Source organism: Anomaloglossus baeobatrachus, chromosome 5, assembly GCF_048569485.1.
Source record: "Anomaloglossus baeobatrachus isolate aAnoBae1 chromosome 5, aAnoBae1.hap1, whole genome shotgun sequence".
Taxonomy (NCBI): Eukaryota; Metazoa; Chordata; class Amphibia; order Anura; family Aromobatidae; genus Anomaloglossus; species Anomaloglossus baeobatrachus.
In genome coordinates this window covers 485287796-485302797 of record NC_134357.1, presented here as the reverse complement: position 1 = coordinate 485302797, position 15002 = coordinate 485287796, and the positions used below count along the sequence as shown (strand labels likewise).

The following is a 15002-nucleotide window of genomic DNA, read 5'->3' as shown; positions in this document are numbered from 1 at the left end:
GGCTAGAGACCCAAGGGCCAGCGTCTACGGGCAAACGGGCTCCTCCGGTACCCATACACCGGGGAGCGGACTACTGTTGGGAATCCATAGTAGTCAGACAGAGAACATTAAGGTGCAGGGAAAGACATCCACCATCTCCTGTCCAGGGAGAGACACTGCAGCCGGCTGCGGGACCCGTCCATCCAGCCGTTTTGTTTACCGAGGACTTTGTACCTTTCTTGCTGAGTGAGTACACCCGTGCCATCCGGCACCGCGCCGCGCTGTCCCTGCAACCCTGCACTTCACCAACCCTGCCTCCCCGTCACTTCATCGGGCCCCGGGAACACCAACCCCTACCCACGAAGGGGGAAAACAACATCACAGCTGCTCCCTACCATCGCTCCCGGGATCCCCGTCACCAGCAGCGGTGGTGCCCATCTTCACCACGACCTGTGGGTGGCATCACGGACTAAATCCCCCAAACCAACCACCCCTTTCACTCACGGGCGAGGAGCGCCGCTGGAGTCCCCGGATCCGGCCCACCGCTCGAGCCACCGAGCAGCGGCAGCAGCTGCAGCAGCGCCGGACCCGAGCGTTAGCAAGAGTGCAGCAGCGGCGGCGTCCTCCCCGCCCGCGACATATATACTACACAAGGGGTGAACATATCATTGGTGCAACCTGTGGAGCCTCACAGGGGCCTGAGAGGAAAGGGGGGCTATAACTGCCTCCACAGCAGCAGGAATTGTGCATTATGATGATCTAAGGACCCACATATTGTTCTTATGCAGGGGTCTCTTCTGTCTGTGTCCGCCAGTGCCCTATACCAAAGCCTGCACCCAGGTAATGTAGACCACCAGGACATATCTACTAAGGCTGAGTTCACATGTCTAGTATAGTAACCACCTGCTACAATGGATCCAGGAAACAATGTGCAGGTCATTGCAGCTTAGGTACTCATAGTAACATTTAGTTAGTTGCTCATGATCGTAATCATGGATATCGAAGCTACCATGCCCTGCACATGAGGTAAGAGACATGGCTGCATCACAACTATACTACATTTCTAATTGGAGCTACCTACTGCATATTGGGATAGGATCTTGGAGATGGGAACACCCCTTTAGTTCAATAGTTTCAGTTCTTTCGCACTAATTTAATTTGTCCTTCTGGAGAGCGGAGTAGACCGACTCCTTGTACTGTAGAAAGTGCTTGTTTGGGAGGGGGCTTGGCTTTGGAGGGGATGGGTTTGGCTGTGTGGAGGGTGGGAGTGGTCTGCATTGTACTGCAGCTCTTTATGTGAGTACACACTGGGGAGATCTGCAGAGAGCTGGACTATACAGGCGCCTAGCACCGTGCCATCGCTCCTGGCTCTGGATTGCACACATCGTCCCTTTCTTTTTTGGGGGGATTAGGGGTTTTGGAGGTAAGTGCACTGGGGGGGGTCAAGGTTTCATTCTTCTCTATTGTTCCTTTCTTTAGCTTGTAAGCTCTTACAGCCTCCTGGATGATTGTACAGTGCTGTGGAATGTGTTGGTGCTATATACGAATTCTGCGCTTATTATATATGGTGTATGGGTGGCATTGTTCTGCACACTCGGGCTGTGCCAGCACCCGGCACTGCAGTGGTTACAACGATGGGAGTAGTTGGCTGGTACAGCACCGTCTCTGTGCTCTGGACTGTTCAGAGGGACACAAAGGCCTTGCATCCAAATGACTGCCCCTCATTGTTGGGGGAAGGGGGTGGTCTCTGTGCCCATTCAGTAGGACGATCTGTTGGAGGGTCTTTGTGGTAGGTACTGTATTCACTTCTAAATCTCTCCGGCTGTCACCAGTCACCGGACAGAAGGGGTTAAAGTTGGCCGTTCCTCTTCACAGTAAGTCCCTTCAGTGGTAGCAGAGTTGGGACTTCTGCAGATATTAGGGGTTGTGATCCATACGGAGACAGATATTAGGGCTTGTGATCCATACGAAGACAGATATTGGGGGTTGTGATCCATACGGAGACAGATATTGGGGGTTGTGATCCATACGGAGACAGATACTAGGGGTTGTGATCCATACGGAGAATTTCGGGTTGACGTGGTGGTGACTAATGATGGCAAAAAAGTAAATGATCGAGGTAGGGGTCGTTTATTCTTCATTCTTGCACTTCAGAAAAGAAACCGCATTTCCCACCAAAATAAGTGCTCCATTTCTTCTCGTTATGAGGTGCTGGGAAATTCTGTTCTGTACGGCTGCTCCACAAAGGAAAGCTGGGTGGCCAAAGATAAAGAGTCCAGGACTCGAGAAAGAGTCCAGGACTCGATAAAGAGTCCACGCTTCGATAAAGAGTCCAGGATTCGCTAAAGAGTCCAGGATCCGATAAAGAGTCGAGGATGCGATAAAGAGTCGAGGATTCGATAAAGAGTCGAGGATTCGATAAAGAGTCCAGGATTCGATAAAGCGTCCAGGATACGATAAAGAGTCCACGCTTCGATAAAGAGTCCAGGATTCGATAAAGTGTCCAGGATACGATAAAGAGTCCACGCTTCGATAAAGAGTCCAGGATTCGATAAAGCGTCCAGGATACGATAAAGAGTCCACGCTTCGATAAAGAGTCCAGGATTCGATAAAGTGTCCAGGATACGATAAAGAGTCCACGCTTCGATAAAGAGTCCAGGATTCGATAAAGCGTCCAGGATATGATAAAGAGTCCACGCTTCGATAAAGAGTCCAGGATTCGATAAAGAGTCCAGGATTCGAGAAAGCGTCCAGGATTCGCTAAAGAGTCCAGGATCCGATAAAGAGTCGAGGATTCGTTAAAGCGTCCAGGATACGATAAAGAGTCCACGCTTCGATAAAGAGTCCAGGATTCGATAAACAGTCCAGGATTTGATAAACAGTCCAGGACTCTTACAGGTCTCAGTTTCTGAATAGTATGTAAGAAGTTTGTATTTTTATGCGCAGAAAAGATGTAGCAGAGTTGCGTTGGTCATTTAACTCTTTGGGACGGCATTATTTGGATAGGGATATACGGAGATGTTATGATATTAACAGTCGCAGCTAATGTTAGTGAACGTGGTCGCGCAGAAGTTTCGATGTCTGCCCATAGACATAGTTGGTTGGTCAGAATATGACCACATTCACCATTAGTTGTGATGCAGTATGACATTGCTCACTTACACGAAAAGACCACTAAATGCAGATGCGGCTTTCAAGGAGGGGGGGTGAGAAACCTAATGAGGACCCATTACGTGTGCCTTACTATGGACCTTACTTTGTGAGGGGCCCCTCTGATACGTGCGGACATACTGATCTTATACCTGTACGAAACCTACATTTCATCTCTATCAGTCATTTTGGAGATGAAATTACTTTTTTTTCGTACACCGCCCTGTCTTTTTTACCGTAGCTCTGCTTGGTGTCTGTGAATAGAAATATTCTTGAATGCAGAATACTCACAGCTGAGTGTTTGCTGTAATTCTATCCAGTCTGGACTAAGTATACGAAAAGCAATGAAAGAATATGAATCGGTTGGGAAAACAAAGCTGGGGCAGGGAGCATTTTACCTGTCCGATCCTACAGGGCAAGCGGCGCCATAGTCCGATTTGGACTGGCCCACCGGAGAGCTGGAGAATCCTCTGGTGGGCCTTCTTGCAGTATCACTTCACTTTTCCCCCAACTTAATCAGTAGTGAGCACAATACATTTGTTTAATTAAATACAGACAAAGGAAGCATCTCATCATTAATTATACAATGTAGCAAGCATAGGTAAATTTGTGAATGTAATATCTGCATGTAGTTGATCGGTGGACCCTAGAGTCAATGATACTGGTGGGCCCATACTGGTGGGCCCATACTGGTGGGCCCCTGCGTTGAGTAACAAAAATATTGCTATAGTTTGTCATATGTCCACTGTGTTTGCAGGTAAGTATATAGTAAAGATCAGGCATGGACTGACCCACCGGAGAGCAGGAGATTCCTCCAGTGGGCCCCTTTGCAGTAGTAAGTCACTTTCCCCCAAAATCAGTAGTTGACACAATACACTTGTTTCACTATATAGAGATAAAGGAGGCATCTCATCATTTATATTACAAACTAGCAAGCATAGGTACATTTGTGACTGTAATATTTGCATGTAGTTGATCGGTGGACCCTAGAGTCAATGTTACTGGAGGGCCCCTGAATTGATTTACGAGAATATTGATGCATGTCCGCTGTATATTCAGGTAAGTATATAGCTCGGACTGGCCCACCAGAGAGCAGGAGAATCCACTGGTGGGCCCCTGCCTTGATTTACAAGAATATTGCTGTATTTTCTCATATGTCCGCTGTATATGCAGGTAAGTATATAGTAAAGATCAGGCTCGGACTGGCCCACCGGAGAGCAGGAGAATCCACTGGTGGGCCCCTTTGCAGTAGTATGTTACTTTGCCCCAGAAAATAATCAGTAGTTGGCACCATACACTTGTTTCACTAAGTACAGACAAAGGAAACATCTCATCATTCATTTTACAAACTACCCAGAATATTATTACCTAGAAGCATAGGTTAATTTGTGACTGTAATATTTGCATGTAGTTGATCGGTGGACCCTAGAGTCAATGTTACTGGTGGGCCCCTGCCTTGATTTACTTGAATATTAATGTATGTCCGCTGTATATTCAGGTAGGTATATAGCTCGGACTGGCCCACCAGAAAGCAGGAGAATCCACTGGTGGGCCCCTGCCTTGATTTACAAGAATATTCCTGTATTTTCTCATATGTCCGCTGTATATGCAGGTAAGTATATAGTAAAGATCAGGCTCGGACTGGCCCACCGGAGAGCAGGAGAATCCACTGGTGGGCCCCTTTGCAGTAGTATGTTACTTTGCCCCAAAAAATAATCAGTAGTTGGCACTATACACTTGTTTCACTAAGTACAGACAAAGGAAACATCTCATCATTCATTTTACAAACTACCCAGTATATTATTATCTAGAAGCATAGGTAAATTTGTGACTGGAATATTTGCATGTAGTTGATCGGTGGACCTGAGTCAATGTTACTGGTGGGCCCCTGCCTTGAATTACAAGACTATTGTTGTATTTTCTCATATGTCTGCTGTATATGCCGGTAAGTATATAACTCGGACTGGCCCACCAGAGAGCAGGAGAATCCACTGGTGGGCCCCTTTGCAGTAGTATGTCACTTTCCTCCCCAAAAATAATCAGTAGTTGGCACAATACACTTATTTCACTATATATAAAGGAAGCATCTTATCATTCATTTTACAAACTACCCAGTATATTATTATCTAGAAGCATAGGGAAATTTGTGACTGGAATATTTGCATGTAGTTGATCGGTGGACCCAAGAGTCAATGTTACTGGTGCCCCAGACTGACACTGGCTATAAAGATCATCCCTTCTCCTATATTACATGCATGTGGACCAGTGCAGGTAAATGGTGATGAGGAGGATGATGGTCCTGGCTGTCCTGTTGAGAACTTTCTTCATGGTGGTGATCTTTAGCACATAACTAGTCTGTGGCCGGCCGTTAGCAGCAGGTCCCATCTGGGAATCTGCCATCTGTCACTACAGATTATATCTGCGCTCTGTGATGAGGGGAAACAGGATCTGTAACGTAACGACACTTAACGGCACATATGGACGGAGGAGCCATACGGAGCTGAGCAGATACCTCCTCCCATTGCCATGGGCTGTTCTTTCTAAACTTTACATCTATGACAGTGAGGTGGTCGTTTTACAAGTCGTTTAACCCACCGCCCCCCAAAAATGGGTGCATTGGCTGGAGTGATTAGAGGTTCTGGGACGGAGGTTATAACGGATACGTTTCCCATCATCCATACCAAAGACCCTCGGAAAAGAAATTGCCCATGGATCACTCATGAGTCACGACTATAGGTGCACGTTTCGCCTCAGCCCTTCATCGGCAGGATTTCCTCAGACAGAAGGCGCAGACATACGCCAGTGTATGGGCATTCAGAAAAATGTCGGCCTGTGCGGTCGCTTTCTATATAGGACACCGTCAGATGCCTAAATTTAGTGTGTACATTGGCATAGACGTAAAATATATTCATAACCTAAATATGCCTAAAGGACTGTCCCTTTACCTAAATCAGGTCGTATAACTCTTAAAGTGCGGCCCGTTGCCCTTTCCTATACAGAGGTCCATCGCATAGAAATATAGAGGCCGTCTAGTATACGTTATCTCATAAAGGGACCCTAAGGGTGATATATGCCACTGTATGATAAGACTTGCAGCAAAAAAGGCTCAGGTGAAATAGACCATAAACCTAGGAACAGGAAGTCTCCGGCCTTTTCCTAAAGGGTTAAAAAAAAAAAAGATGTATGCCAACTGAATATTCATTGTGCTGGAGGCTTTCCCTGACATATGGGAGATTGTAAACCTTCTATACATGTTGGCTGGTTTGTCGGCCAGTTATTCCTCCAGACCCTATACATATGCACTCTCAATTTGGTCGAGCAGGCATGTATTTTCCTTGAGGGTAGGGGAATAAGTTGCTGCCAGACACCTCTGGCTGTGGTTTATCTTCCTTCAGGACAAAAGGATCAGGCGTTGAAATTTAACATGTCTAATCCTTCTTTCAAGTTATTTTACTCACTTATACAGCACTATTAATTCCACAGCGCTTTATAGATGTGATCATCACTGTCCCCATTGGGGCTCACAATGTAAATTCCCTATCAGTATGTCTTTGATGAACTATACAAACTCCTTGCAGATGTTGTGCTTGGTGAGATTTGAACCTAAAATCCCAGTGCTGCAAGACTGCAGTGCTAACCACTGAGCCACCATAGTGCCCATTGTACCGTTTTAACCACTGAGCCAACATGCTGCCCATCCTACAGTGTTATCCATTGAGCCACATGCTGCCCATTGTACAGTGTTATCCATTGAGCCACATGCTGCCCATTGTACAGTGTAATCCATTGAGTCACATGCTGCGCATTGCACACAGTTAACCACTGAGCCCCCATGCTATCCTATGGTATGATTGACATCAATTACTGGGGGACAAGTCCGACAGCCCGGCATACACATCAGATAATCAGTTTGCTTCTTTACGCAGCATGCCGTGTCCTATATAGAGGTTGAAAAAAATCTCTTCCGCTCCCATCTAGTGATGAGTGAGCACTACCATGTTTGGGGCACTACCATGCTCGAGTGCTTGGTACTCGTGATGAGCAGTCGGACGGTCAGATGGGCTCGACTCGTGTACCTGAGTATAATAGAAGTCAATGGGGAATTCGAGCATTTTTCTTGAAGATCTTCTGGAAGAGTTCCCCATTGACTTCCGTTATACGTGGTACATGAGTTGAGCCCGTCTGAGCATCCAACTGCTCATTTGGAGTACCGAGCACTTGAACATGGCAGTGTTCTGAGCATGGTAGTGCTCGCTCATCACTAGTCTTAGCGAGTACCGAGCACTCGAACATGGTAGTGCCCTGAGCATGGTAGTGCTTGCTCATCACCAGTTGTTGCGAGTACGGAGGACTCGAACATGGTAGTGCCCTGAGCATGGTAGTGCTTGCTCATCACTAGTCATTGCGAGTACCGAGCACTCGAACATGGTAGTGCCCTGAGCATGGTAGTGCTTGCTCATCACTAGTCGTTGCGAGTACCGAGCACTCGAACATGGTAGTGCCCTGAGCATGGTAGTGCTCGCTCATCACAAGTCATTGCGAGTACCGAGCACTCGAACATGGTAGTGCCCTGAGCATGGTAGTGCCCTGAGCATGGTAGTGCTTGCTCATCACTAGTCGTTGCGAGTACGGAGCACTCGAACATGGTAGTGCCCTGAGCATGGTAGTGCCCTGAGCATGGTAGTGCCCTGAGCATGATACAGCGTGCTCGTCACTAGTCGTTACGAGTACCAAGCACCCGCTCATCACTACTCCCATCAGTATGCAGGGACTGAACAATTGCCAGCCTGTATTCTGGTAGTGGAAATGGGGCATGGGTGGTGAATTGGATTTTTCTGCTCTTTTATCACATGGCTCTTATTAGATGATAGAAGGATATTATGGGACTTGTTGTTCCTGCAGTTATAGGCAGAGTTCAGTAATCATCCGTGAGAATGGATCCAGCAGCAATCCAATGCAGAAAAAAGTACAATCACCATAACTTTTATGTCCATTATTAAATAACTGATTTCAGCTGGATTCGTTTTTTAACATTGAAGCCTATGGGAAACAGATCCGTTAATTAGCCATCCATTTTCTTGGATTTGTAAAGGATCCGTTTATTTCTTACTGGATCAGTTTCAAATGGAAGATAAATAGCGATCAGGTAACGGATCCGTTTTCCATAGTCTTCAATGTTAAAAAAAAACAAACGGATCCAGGTAAAATCAATTAAAGACGTGCAAAAAAGTTGTGTCTGCTTTAGCTTTTCTGCCAGTGGATCCGTTTTGTGGGATGATTACTGGACACGTGAGCTCAGCCTCAGTGTATGAGTCACATGGATATCTGTATACTGTATACTTGGCAGTGCCAGTGATGCCAGCAGGTGAAGGGTGCAGATGACTTGTCACGCTGACAAGGAATGAACTCTATCTGCATGGCCCGGAGGCCTCGGCGTGCGCAGCCCTTTTTGTCTTCTGTCCTGGCAGGAGCTGGTTCTGTACATGAGCGGACATGATTTCTATTAGGTAAATATCAGGTGGCTTTGGCCTGCGGTGATGTCAGGGGGCACAGGATGGCGGGGGACCCTACAGAGGATGGTGCTTCGTGTATGGAGCAGGAACGCTCTCATAATACAGCAGCAATCTCCCATCAGGGAATTGCTATGCTAGCATTTGTCTCATATCATATCCCCCATGATGAAAAGCTCTGTAAGTTTCTACTATATTTGCATCTATTTCCAGTCCTCTGCTTGCTGACAGTGAATATGAACCTTCTTATTTACATGCCGAGGCTACACACATGTAAAGGTAGCCCTACACGAGATTACTCCTCCATTCGGCAGATAGCTTACTTCCCCATCGGCCAAGCTTGTAATGTTTTTTTCCATGGGGACAGAGGAGTAAGCTACTGCCAAACACCTCTGGATTATCGCCCCCGAAATCTAAAAGATCCAGTGTTGATATTCCAACTGCTTCACCCTTCTCTTTCCCAACAGAGGAATCTGGTTCTGCCCAAATCTGTGGGTTTAGGTGACTTTCATTCTAATATATAAGGGGGCTGAGAGGATTATTCCCCCTCCCAAAGCAAACAAAAAAAGTTAACCACTATCTCTTGTATAGTCTGACCGCTAGGACTCCCAGAGATCCTGAGATTGGGGCTCTTGAACCATGGATCAGTCTTGATTGGAGATAAGTGAGCACTTCCATATTAGGTGCACTACCATGCTCGGGACACTACCATGATCGGTTCACTACCATGCTCGGGACACTACCATGCTCGGGACACTACTATGCTCGGGGCACTACCATGCTCGGGACACTACCATGCTCGGGACACTACCATGCTCAGGGCACTACCACGCTCGGGACACTACCATGATCGGTGCACTACCATGCTCAGGGCACTACCATGCTCGGGACACTACCATGCTCGGGGCACTACCATGCTCAGGACACTACCATGCTCAGGACACTACCATGCTCAGGGCACTACCATGCTCGGGACACTACCATGCTCGGGGCACTACCATGCTCGGGACACTACCATTGTCAGGACACTACCATGCTCGGGACACTACCATGCTCGGGGCACTACCATGCTCGGGTCACTACCATGCGTGGGGCACTACCATGCTCGTGTGCTCGGTACTCGTAATGAGCAGTTAGATGTTCAGATAGGATCAACTCATCTACCGAGTATAATGGAAGTCAACGGGGAAGTTGGAAAAATGCTCGAGTCCCCTATAGATTACCATTATCTCGGTACATGAGTCAAGCCATTTCAAGTTCCAACTGCTCTTTACGAGTACTGAGCACCCACGCATGGTAGTGCCCCGAGCATGGTAGTGCCCCGAGCATGGTAGTGCCCTGAGCATGGTAGTGCCCCATGCATGGTAGTGCCCTGAGCATGGTAGTGCCCCATGCATGGTAGTGCCCTGAGCATGGTAGTGCTTGCTCATCACTATCCACCTCCTCTTCATTCATTTTCAATGAGACGCTGGAAGTAACCGAGCATAGCCCACCACTTTCTCCTGCAATTCCATACACAATGAATGGAGTGGAGGTTGGGCATGCTCATCTTCACTCCCTTCAAGTCCAGGCTGAAGATTCCTGTTCTCAGGGTTCAAGAGCCCCAATTTTGGCATCACTGGTCAGACCCCTAGCATTACACAAGTAAATGGGGCTTTACACGCAGTGATATCACTAGCGTGCGTACCTGCCCCCGTCGTTTGTGCGTCACGGGCAAATCGCTGCCCGTGACGCACAATATCGTTAGGAGCCGTCACACGGACTTACCTGCCTAGTGACGTCGCTGTGGCTAGCGAACTGCCTCCTTTCTAAGGGGGCGGTTTGTGCGGCGTCACAGCGGCGTCACTAAGCGGCCGTCCAATAGAAGCAGAGGGGCGGAGATGAGCGACCGTAACATCCCGCCCACCTCCTTCCTTCCTCATTGCCGGTGGACGCAGGTAAGCTGTAGTTTGTCGTTCCCGAGGTGTCACACGTAGCGATGTGTGCTGCCGCGCCGCAGGAACGACGAACAACGTGCATCCTCAACAATCAACGATTTTTTTAAAAGGAACGATGATTTGGTGAGTATTTTCCATCGTTAACGGCCACTCGTTGGTGTCACACGCAGTGACGTCGCTAACGATGCCGGATGTGCGTCACGTAATCCGTGACCCCGGCGATATATTGTTACATACGTCGTTGCGTGTAATGGGGCCTTTATCCCTGAACTTATAGAAAGAGGATAACTTGGTCTTTGGGAATAGAGTTGGTGTGAATCAAGTATCCCTGACAGTGACCTGTGCTGGATGAGAGCCATACGCAATCCAAAGCTCTTCTTTTGATTAGCCGGTCTGGCATGATGTCATCGTTGTGGTATAACGCAATTGTGATGTCACACCAGGCAACTAATCAAGATGACCCATCAAGTAAAAGGTGATTTTCACAGTTCCCATCCAGCAGCCACAGATTACTGTCATGGCCGATGGACCTGGTTCTACTAATGGACTCTCAACAGAACACACAGAGGTAAATCTGTGGCAGATCTGTGGTTGCTGTGAAATTGTGGACAATCAGTGCCAGGTTTGTGGCTGTGTACAAATGGAACAATATGTCCATGATTTCACTGCAACCACAGATCTGCCAAAGATTTATCTCTGTGTGTGACAGGGCCTTAACGCTTCAATACTCACAGCTGAGGGTTTGTTGCAGTTGTATCCAGTTGAGAACTCTTTTCTGAGAGAAAAAAAATCCTGGACCTGTCTGACAGGAGTATTTACTGTTGTATTTTTCCAATAAATGACTTTGTTATGCCAATGTATAAGCCTAGGTCACTGATAGGACCTCATTGTTAGGCGAAAACCAAAAACCTACCCCTGGCTGTGTAATCTGAATGACAGATGGCTCACACCCAGTAATTGGCCCCCTATGGATATGGTGAATATAAATGAAAAAAAAACCCAAACAGTGTGAACAGAGACTTTTGTTGTTTTTTTTTGTTCCACTTCCTTTGGATTAAAGAAGAAGGTTTGGTACAATCTCCAGCAGTCTGGACCATTGTATGGAGCCCTCATGTGTGAGCATCTTCAGGCTTGTTCCATTCATTGCCAGTAGCAGAGGACATACTAACAGACTGGTATTTTCAGAATTTCCCTCATCTTCTGGGGACTTTCTATTGAATGCCTATTACACGTGATGCAAAAGATCCTCCTGATGACTCAGTATTAATTCCCCTTTGTAAAAGAAACTTCCAGGAGCTGCAACTTATGACGAGGACAGAGGTGGAGGGGTTAATTTTCTTGTGTCCGACTGCTCTCTTGAGTTTACATCGTCATTACGATAAGCGGAGGAAGCAGATGGTTCTATATAATGAGGAAACCCCCAAAATAAAATAAAAAATGCTCAAATAGTGATTCTCCATCACTTCCTTTACCCAAGGGGCACTATCATTGCACCTGCCACTGTCCTATGATGGGTTTTAAGTAGTGATGAGCGAGCACTACCATGCCTGGGGCACTGCCATGCTTGGGGCAATGCCATGTATGGGACAGTACCATGTTTGGAGCACTACCATGCTTGGGGCACTACTATGTTCAGGGCACTACCATGCTCGGGGCACTACCATGCTCAGGGCACTACCATGCTCGGGGCACTACCATGCTCGGGTGCTCGGTACTCAAAACACTCAACGAGCAGGTTGATTGCTGAGATGGTCTCGACTCGTACACCGAGTATAATGGAAGTCAACACGGAACTCTTCTGGAAGATCTTTCAGAATAATGTCGAGTTCCCCAATGACTTCCATTATACTCAGTACACGAGTTGAGCCCATGCAATCGTCCGACTTGCTTGTTTTGAGTACCAAACACCCAGGCATGGTAGTGTCCCGAGCATGGTAGTGCCCCGAGCATGGTAGTGCCTTGAACATGGTAGTGCCCCGAGCATGATAGTGACCTGAGCATTGTAGTGCGCCGACTCCCGAGCATGGTAGGGGTCGCCCATCCCTAGTTTTAAACAACCTTGCCCATTGCAATAGAGGATGGAATTTCTATTTAAGCAATAGTTATACAACAAATACGGATTTGTCATATTCGTGTATTTATATGAGAGTCTTTAGCAATGGCGTAACTTGAAGCTCATGAGGCCCAATGCGAAATCCCCAACTGTCACAGGTCTTCAATAGTGTTAGGGGTACTTTGCACGTTGCAACATCGCTACTGCGATATCATCGGGGTCAAATCGAAAGTGACGCACATCCAGCGCCGGTAACGACGTCACAACGTGTAAAGCCTAGATGCACCGATAAACGATCGCAAAAGTGTCGTAAATCGGTGATGTGTGTAGCGTCGGTCATTTTCATAATGTCGCACCAATAGGAGATACGATGTTGTTCCTCGTTCCTGCGGTAGCACACATCACTGTGTGTGAAGACGCAGGAGCGAGGAATATGTCCTTATCTGTGTCCACCGGCTATGCGGAAGGAAGGAGGTGAGCGGGATGGTTACGTCCCGCTCATCTCCACCCCTCCGCTTCTATTGGCCGCCTGCCGTGTGACGTCGCTGTGACGCCGCACGACCCGCCCCCTTAGGAAGGAGGCATGTCACCAACCAGAGCGACGTCGCAGGGCAGGTAAGTGCATGTGAAGCTGCGACGGGGGCGGGGACTATCACGCTCGGCATCGTTAGCCGATGCTAGCGATGTCGCAACGTGCAAAGTACTCCTTAGTCTTTCCAATATTGCCCAAAAGGACCTTTCAAGCCCCCCTAGTCTTCAAGGCCTGTGTACAATTGTGACCGCTGCACTTATAGTTACACCACTTGATCATTATTAGACAATGCAGCAAGTAGTCACGCAGCAGTGAATTACAGATTTTACAAGAAAACTGCAAATTAGCAGAGGGAGGTTCCGTTAGTAATGAAATGTGATGTTTGTTAACCCCTTACTACAACTGAAGCTTCAAGAATTTTGCCAGAGGAAGAGGAAATTGAGTCTTTGTTGATGCGCGCATATGTCAGATTGATACAAGTAAAATATATCTTTGTACCGTGTTAGCCAGTAGAGATAAAAAAAATTGTTTAAAAGAACAGAGAGTCCTCAGTGGTTGATACCTTTTAATGGCTAACTGAAAAGATGGTAATAATTGCAAGCTTTCGAGACTACTCAGGTCTCTTCATCAGGCATGGTATAACACAAAATCTGAAGAGTCACGTATTTATACACAACAGGACTTAGAATAGTGCAGTAAAAAAAAAAAAAAAAAAAAAGAACAAGTTATATGAAACAGAACTATCTCTATGGCAGGGGGACAAGCTGTTCTAGCCATAAATACTGATGCAGTTCAGTGTGAAAGTTTTATTGTCCTTTGATAAGGGTCTGGTCCAGGGCTGGGACACGCTCGGATGGTCAGAGGAGCACATCTTTTAACTGATGTAAAAAGACATGAATCCATGAGACACATTCATTCCTTCTCTGAATGTGTCAAAGGTCATCATAAGTTTGTACTCCCATAGTCTCCTGTCTCTCTGGGACTTGAAGTTTCCTTTCAATACCAGCAATTTCATGTCCATGATGCTGTGGTCTGGGTTACAAAAATGTTTGGCCACAGGTAGATCCATCCTTTTTTCTCTAATTGTGTGGCGGTGAGAATTCATCCTTGTCCTGAGCTGTTGTCCTGTCTCCCCTACATACAGACCCCCAGTTGGACATTTGGTACATATAATTAAGTACACCACATTGGTTGTGGTGCAGCTGAACGTACCTGGGATCTTGTAGTCCTGATGTGATCTGGGAATCTTTATCTTGTCCGTTGTCAATATTAATGGACAGGTCTTGCATTTTTTCTGGTTGCAGGGAAATGTTCCTGTTGGTGTTGGAGAGGACAGGGAGCTTCTGACAATGATGCTTCTTAGATTTGGGGGCTGTCTAAAACACAGAAGTGGGGGGTCTGGAAAAATAGATTTTAACCGGGCATCTTTTTGCAGTAATGGTTGTAGTTTCCGTGCAGCTCCTCTAAACACCTCCAGATGTGGATTGTAGGTGACTACAAGAGGGACCCGGTTGTTCTCTTCTTTGGTTTTATAATGTAGAAGATGGTTTCTTGATATTCTGGTGGCTCTTATAATCTGGTTTTCAATTGTTCTTGGGTGGTAGCCTTGATTCAAAAAGGTTTTTCTGAGGCCCTCAAGGTGATTGTCTCTATCTGTACTGTTGGAACATATCCGATTGTACCTGATAGCCTGGCTGTATACAATAGAGTTTTTTATATGTTTTGGATGAAAACTGTCCCATTTCAGGTATGTTGGACGGTCAATTGGCTTCTTGTACAGGGATGTCTGTATTTCATTGTTCCGTAGTTTAATGATGGTGTCCAAGAAGTTGATTTCCGTG

The 15002-nt window shown here is 46.8% G+C and overlaps 1 protein-coding gene across 2 annotated transcripts in view; it reads left to right on the top strand.

The window, feature by feature from the left end:
* Nucleotides 1-1274: 1274 nt before the first annotated feature.
* CDC42EP4 (CDC42 effector protein 4) overlaps nucleotides 1275-15002 on the top strand; it is a 44125-nt gene continuing 30397 nt past the window's right edge. The window contains exon 1 of one of the 2 annotated variants that reach the window (XM_075347897.1): nucleotides 1275-1402. The gene's annotated coding sequence lies outside the window, so the exon portion shown is untranslated. Of the gene's footprint in view, nucleotides 1403-1833; nucleotides 1854-15002 lie in introns of those variants that run through there. The other variant, XM_075347898.1, reaches the window with a different exon arrangement.